The sequence below is a fragment of the Mixophyes fleayi genome, chromosome 3, assembly GCF_038048845.1.
Source record: "Mixophyes fleayi isolate aMixFle1 chromosome 3, aMixFle1.hap1, whole genome shotgun sequence".
In the NCBI taxonomy this organism is placed as follows: domain Eukaryota; kingdom Metazoa; phylum Chordata; class Amphibia; order Anura; family Limnodynastidae; genus Mixophyes; species Mixophyes fleayi.
Window position 1 is genome coordinate 244,415,485 of NC_134404.1, and position 6,196 is coordinate 244,421,680.

Here is a 6,196-nt window from a genome sequence, read left to right on the forward strand (position 1 = left end):
TTTACTAAACTGCAGGTTTGATAAAGTGGAGATGTTGCCTATAGCAACCAATCATTTTCTAGCTGTTATTTTGTAGAATGCACTAAATAAATGATGTCTATAGCAACCAATTAGATTCTAGTTATCATTTTTTTTGTGCATTCTACATAATGACAGCTAGAAAATGATTGGTTGCTATAGACAACATCTCCACTCTTACAAAGCCGCAGTTTAATAAATATACCCCCATGAGTGTGCTGGTCCGGCCGGCTGCCTGGATCAGTCACCCCCTCCTGGGTCCTCCATTGCTGGGGGAGAACCTTGGTCGGCATAGCAATTACAGGTAAAGTACAGACTTGATATACTAAACATTGAGATGTTTTTGAGAAAGTTAAGCAACCAAAGCAACAATAAAGATGTAGTAATTTTAATGGTGAAATAAATAACTAGTTTATTACAACCTTACCTCTGAAATATACAAAAAAAGCTGCTTTCAGTATGTTTTGTTTACATCACATTATGTACTTCTTACTAAGTATTCAAATATACAGTATATTACAACGTTCAGCTGTCTGTAATATGTAACAGCACACACAAATGTCTGATAACGTCCATTTACAATATCAGGTAATATATCCCACTTGCTGGCCCTCATCGTAACAAGCTACAACATAACTATCACTCTTCGCGGTAATTTCATCAGGCATTATCAGGTGGATAATAACATGAAGTTCGAGAGTAGAAATAAAATAATAAACTGTCTCTATTAGGTTTCTTGCTTTCTCCTTCGTTAATATCGCTTGATGGACGGACACTTTAAAATGGGAATCCCATAACAGTCCGCTCCAGAACGTGTCCTTTTACCCTCTGGGAGTCACAAGCACTATTTGAACTCTTCCTTAAACAGATGAGTTTTCAGCAGGATCCTGCAGTTAGAGACGATACTTGACAGAGATATTCTGTTGAACATTTCCACGGGCAGCATTCAAGAAGGGTCATAGTCCTGAGAGCGGAGGTAACCTGGGAGAAGCAAATAAAAAAAGCGTCAGCGTAAGCAGAGGGTTGGTATGTACAGAGATTGTGATAATAGATATAAGTGGAAATGGATAGGACAGCACTAAATACTTTTGTAGTGACAAGATGATTTCAGTAAGACAACAGTAATTAATGACGGAGAGTATAGAGGTTATTTCTGCAGCGACTATTTGAATGGATTGTAGGAGACAAAGATATCATTACAGTAGTCTGGACAGTATGTAACAAAAATTGCTTTGTAGTATAAGAAAAAATGTTTTATTTCTGAAAGAGTAATCAGGGAAATAAAACACAGAATAAATAATAGGATTTTTATATATAGTCCCCTGGGAGACACTGCATGACTGGTCCTTACACTATACCCCAATGTTTCCCAGACACTTTAAGACATCCTAGAAGTTCACCGTAGCTCTACCCCCTCTATACTACTCTCCCCATAAGCCGGCGGTTCCCAAACTGTGCGCCGCGGTGCTGTCACTGGGGTGCCGCGGGCCAAGCATTGAAAAAAAGAAAGAACACAGAAACTTACCAATCTGTCGGGCGCCGGGACCCAGCAGACTCATCTCTCCCGCAGCTGTCACTGAATATCGACGTCAGTAACAAGCTGCTGCGGGAGAGAGGAGTCTGCTGGGTCCCGGCGCCCGACAGATTGGTAACTTTCTGTGTTCTTTCTTTTTATTCTATGGCTGGCGCGCGGCAGAGGAGTGAGAGGGAGCGTGACACCGGGGCACAGCAGGACAGACAGCGGGGCACAACAGGGCAGAGGAGGGTGACAGAGGGGCACAACAGGGCAGAGGAGGGTAACAGCGGACAGAGGAGTGCGACACAGTGTGACAGAGGGCAGAGGAGGGGGACATTGTGAGAGAGGGCAGAGGAGGGGGACAGAGCAGAGGAGGGGGGACAGCGTGACAGAGGGCAGAGGGGTCAGTGTGAGAGAGGGCAGTGTGTCTTGATGCAGAGGGGGCAGTGTGTCTGGATGCAGAGGGGGCAGAGTGCCTGAGGGCAGAGTGTCTGGATGCAGAGGGGGCATTTTTGCATACAACTAAATAAGTATTTCTGTCCTGACCTAAATACTTATTACAATTTTTTGACCCAACTACTTCTAAAACAGGACTGCTCAATAATTATTTTGGAGGGGTCCCTTGAAAAAATTTGGAGACTCTAAGGGTGCCGCGAACTGCAAAAGTTTGGGAACCACTGCTATAGGCCTTCAATTTATGTTTAACCCTGAAGAGGAGTAGACAGGCTCAAACATTAGCGATCATGGGTGGGCAGAACACCATCATGCCAATTTCTTATTAGCAGACTTGGCGACTGGGCACCTAGCAGACAAGAGGAAAAAACAGGAGAGAAACCTGGGCACCTTAGCTTTTGGTACATTAACAGGAAGAAAAGCACTTTTTCCTCCTGTCACCCAACTAATAATATTGTCGAGCTACGGCCCAAACAGGACACCCACAGAAAACGCAAGTGACTCAAGAGTCTTCTTAGACTGCCTGTGAACCCCAGTACCGACTTTGGCCGGGTCCTGTGGAGGAATCCAGCATTGTGAGTGGGGGCATTAGAGTAAACACCACCTCGTTACCTCCATTCTTACGCTCAGAGCGTTAGACAATCATCCAAGCTGTGACATTAAAGTCGTAGACTTTGGAGACCACCCCAGTAATAAAATTCTAAACTAAAGGCCTAACAGAAGAGTGGTATACAGCAGGAGTAGTGTCAGTGAACTTCCAGAATGTTTTATATTGCCCTTTCGCCTGGTCCCTACCGTATCCTCCAATGGTTCCTGGTGTCCCGCAATGAATGCCTGAAAAATAGCCAAATTTAAAAGTTATGGATAAGTGAGAAAGCTTTAGTATGCCACCCAAAAAAGTGTGTAGAAAACTGGATGTATTGTTATTTTTGTGAGAGAATTGAGAAAAGTCTTATGTACAGTGTTGTGACAAAAGCAATTATACTCATGGCCTGTAATGAAAATATCATCTGAGTAAAATGTGGTTTTGTTTATTAAAGATTACTGCATCTAGTCACAACATCTATGGCAAGAACGGTCTCTGTATTATTATCTCACTTGCCGGTAAGGCTCTACTCCTCTTTCAAATAAAAAGTACCTTGTTTCATTCTGAAGTAAGAGGTGTCAGGTTTGAGGCAGCGGGGCATGCGAGGGAAAAGCTGGTGGGCGGCAGTGAGACACGATTGTGGGCAGCAGGCCTGTGAGGGAAAAGAGAATGAGCACATGTCATGGGGAATAGCAGATAAAAGATGGTGAGTGTTGTCAGGGTATTGTTGGTTGAGGAGGGGCTGTGTGGGGAAGAGGCTTCTCCCTCACATGCCCCTTCTGCCCACATGCCCCCCCCTCCTCTGTGCCCTGCAGCTTCCATCACACATGCCCCGCTATGCCAAGAGAGAAAGACACACACACACTACCATGTGACCCCTATGTCAAACAGCTTCCACCACACATGCCCCCTGTGCCAGCCCTGCTTCCACCACACATGCCCCCTGTGCCAGCCCTGCTTCCACCACACATGCCCCCTGTGCCAGCCCTGCATCCACCACACATGCCCCCTGTGCCAGCCCTGCTTCCACCACACATGCCCCCTTTGCCAGCCCTGCTTCCACCACACATGCCCCCTGTGCCAGCCCTGCTTCCACCACACATGCCCCCTGTGCCAGCCCTGCTTCCACCACACATGCCCCCTGTGCCAGCCCTGCTTCCACCACACATGCCCCGCTATGCCAAGAGAGAAAGACACACACACACTACCATGTGACCCCTATGTCAAACAGCTTCCACCACACATGCCCCCTGTGCCAGCCCTGCATTCACCACACATGCCCCCTGTGCCAGCCCTGCTTCCACCACACATGCCCCCTGTGCCAGCCCTGCTTCCACCACACATGCCCCCTGTGCCAGCCCTGCTTCCACCACACATGCCCCCTGTGCCAGCCCTGCTTCCACCACACATGCCCCCTGTGCCAGCCCTGCTTCCTCCACACATGCCCCCTGTGTCAGCCCTGCATCCACCACACATGCCCCCTGTGCCAGCCCTGCTTCCACCACACATGCCCCCTGTTCCAGCCCTGCTTCCACCACACATGCCCCCTGTGCCAGCCCTGCTACCACCACCCACACATGCCCCCTGTGCCAGCCCTGCTTCCACCACACATGCCCCCTGTGCCAGCCCTGCATCCACCACACATGCCCCCTGTGCCAGCCCTGCATCCACCACACATGCCCCCTGTGCCAGCCCTGCTTCCACCACCCACACATGCCCCCTGTGCCAGCCCTGCTTCCACCACACATGCCCCCTGTGCCAGCCCTGCTTCCACCACACATGCCCCCTGTGCCAGCCCTGCATCCACCACACATGCCCCCTGTGCCAGCCCTGCATCCACCACACATGCCCCCTGTGCCAGCCCTGCTTCCACCACACATGCCCCCTTTGCCAGCCCTGCTTCCACCACACATGCCCCCTGTGCCAGCCCTGCTTCCACCACACATGCCCCCTGTGCCAGCCCTGCTTCCACCACACATGCCCCCTGTGCCAGCCCTGCTTCCACCACACATGCCCCGCTATGCCAAGAGAGAAAGACACACACACACTACCATGTGACCCCTATGTCAAACAGCTTCCACCACACATGCCCCCTGTGCCAGCCCTGCATTCACCACACATGCCCCCTGTGCCAGCCCTGCTTCCACCACACATGCCCCCTGTGCCAGCCCTGCTTCCACCACACATGCCCCCTGTGCCAGCCCTGCTTCCACCACACATGCCTTCTATGCCAGCCCTGCTTCCACCACACATGCCCCCTGTGCCAGCCCTGCTTCCACCACACATGCCCCCTGTGCCAGCCCTGCTTCCACCACACATGCCCCCTGTGCCAGCCCTGCTTCCACCACACATGCCCCCTGTGCCAGCCCTGCTTCCACCACACATGCCCCCTGTGCCAGCCCTGCTTCCACCACACATGCCCCCTGTGCCAGCCCTGCTTCCACCACACATGCCCCCTGTGCCAGCCCTGCTTCCACCACACATGCCCCCTGTGCCAGCCCTGCTTCCTCCACACATGCCCCCTGTGTCAGCCCTGCATCCACCACACATGCCCCCTGTGCCAGCCCTGCTTCCACCACACATGCCCCCTGTTCCAGCCCTGCTTCCACCACACATGCCCCCTGTGCCAGCCCTGCTACCACCACCCACACATGCCCCCTGTGCCAGCCCTGCTTCCACCACACATGCCCCCTGTGCCAGCCCTGCTTCCACCACACATGCCCCCTGTGCCAGCCCTGCATCCACCACACACTAGCTTCCCTTCTACTTACCTTTTTGTACACGATAGCAGCCAAGATCCGAAAGAAACGATGGCGCTCCTGCACGGATAATACAGCCTTCCAGCAGCCCGCCTAACACTTTGTACCATGTGACCGCTGCGATCACATGACCCTGTGACGTCATATAGACGTGCCAGGGTACCTAAACCGAAGGGGATTTAGCTGCTACCTTAGTAAGATGTCAGATAGGGCAAAATGCTGCATAAAAACCGGAAGTGCATCATTTTGATTAATCTAACTTTATTATCAACTTTGACACAGACATATAGCGTTGTTGCTGTATAGATGACAAATAATCAAGGACTAGTGTCATAAAATGGTACACAATATAACAAAGAATGATGAAACATAATAAAACATATAAAAGGTACATGTAGAGAAGATACCCCATATATAAATATAGACAAATGCATAAAACATTGAGGATCACAAATATATATATATATATATATATATATATATATATATATATATATATATATATATATATATATATATGTGTGTGTAGAAATATGTATTACAAAACATATATGTAAAGTAAAATATACATGTAAAAGAAAATAATGATGCTAAAGATAAACTACTAAAAAACTCAAGTCTATAAAAAGGGGTAAGTTCATAAGATTCATTTAGTCCAAAAGGTGCTAGCGTGCCTAGTGTAAAAAATCCAATACATTTCACGCTGTGATAATTTTTTCTGAAGGTCACCTCCTCTAGCCCCAAGTTTAACCCATTCAATTGCTTTAAAACTCAGAAATTTAGGATCCGCATTGTGTTTCCCAAGGAAGTGTTTAGACACAGAATGACTACAGATTTTATTTTTAATATTTCTGATGTGTTCTT

The 6,196-nt window shown here is 48.9% G+C and overlaps 1 long non-coding RNA gene across 1 annotated transcript; it reads right to left on the reverse strand.

The window, feature by feature from the left end:
- Positions 1-404: 404 nt before the first annotated feature.
- Positions 405-3,344, reverse strand: LOC142142920 (uncharacterized). The gene is made up of 2 exons (XR_012689400.1): positions 3,126-3,344; positions 405-999 (listed from the first exon to the last, which is right to left on the reverse strand). It is a non-coding gene; the product is annotated as an uncharacterized LOC142142920 (long non-coding RNA).
- Between the last annotated feature and the right edge of the window lie 2,852 nt (positions 3,345-6,196).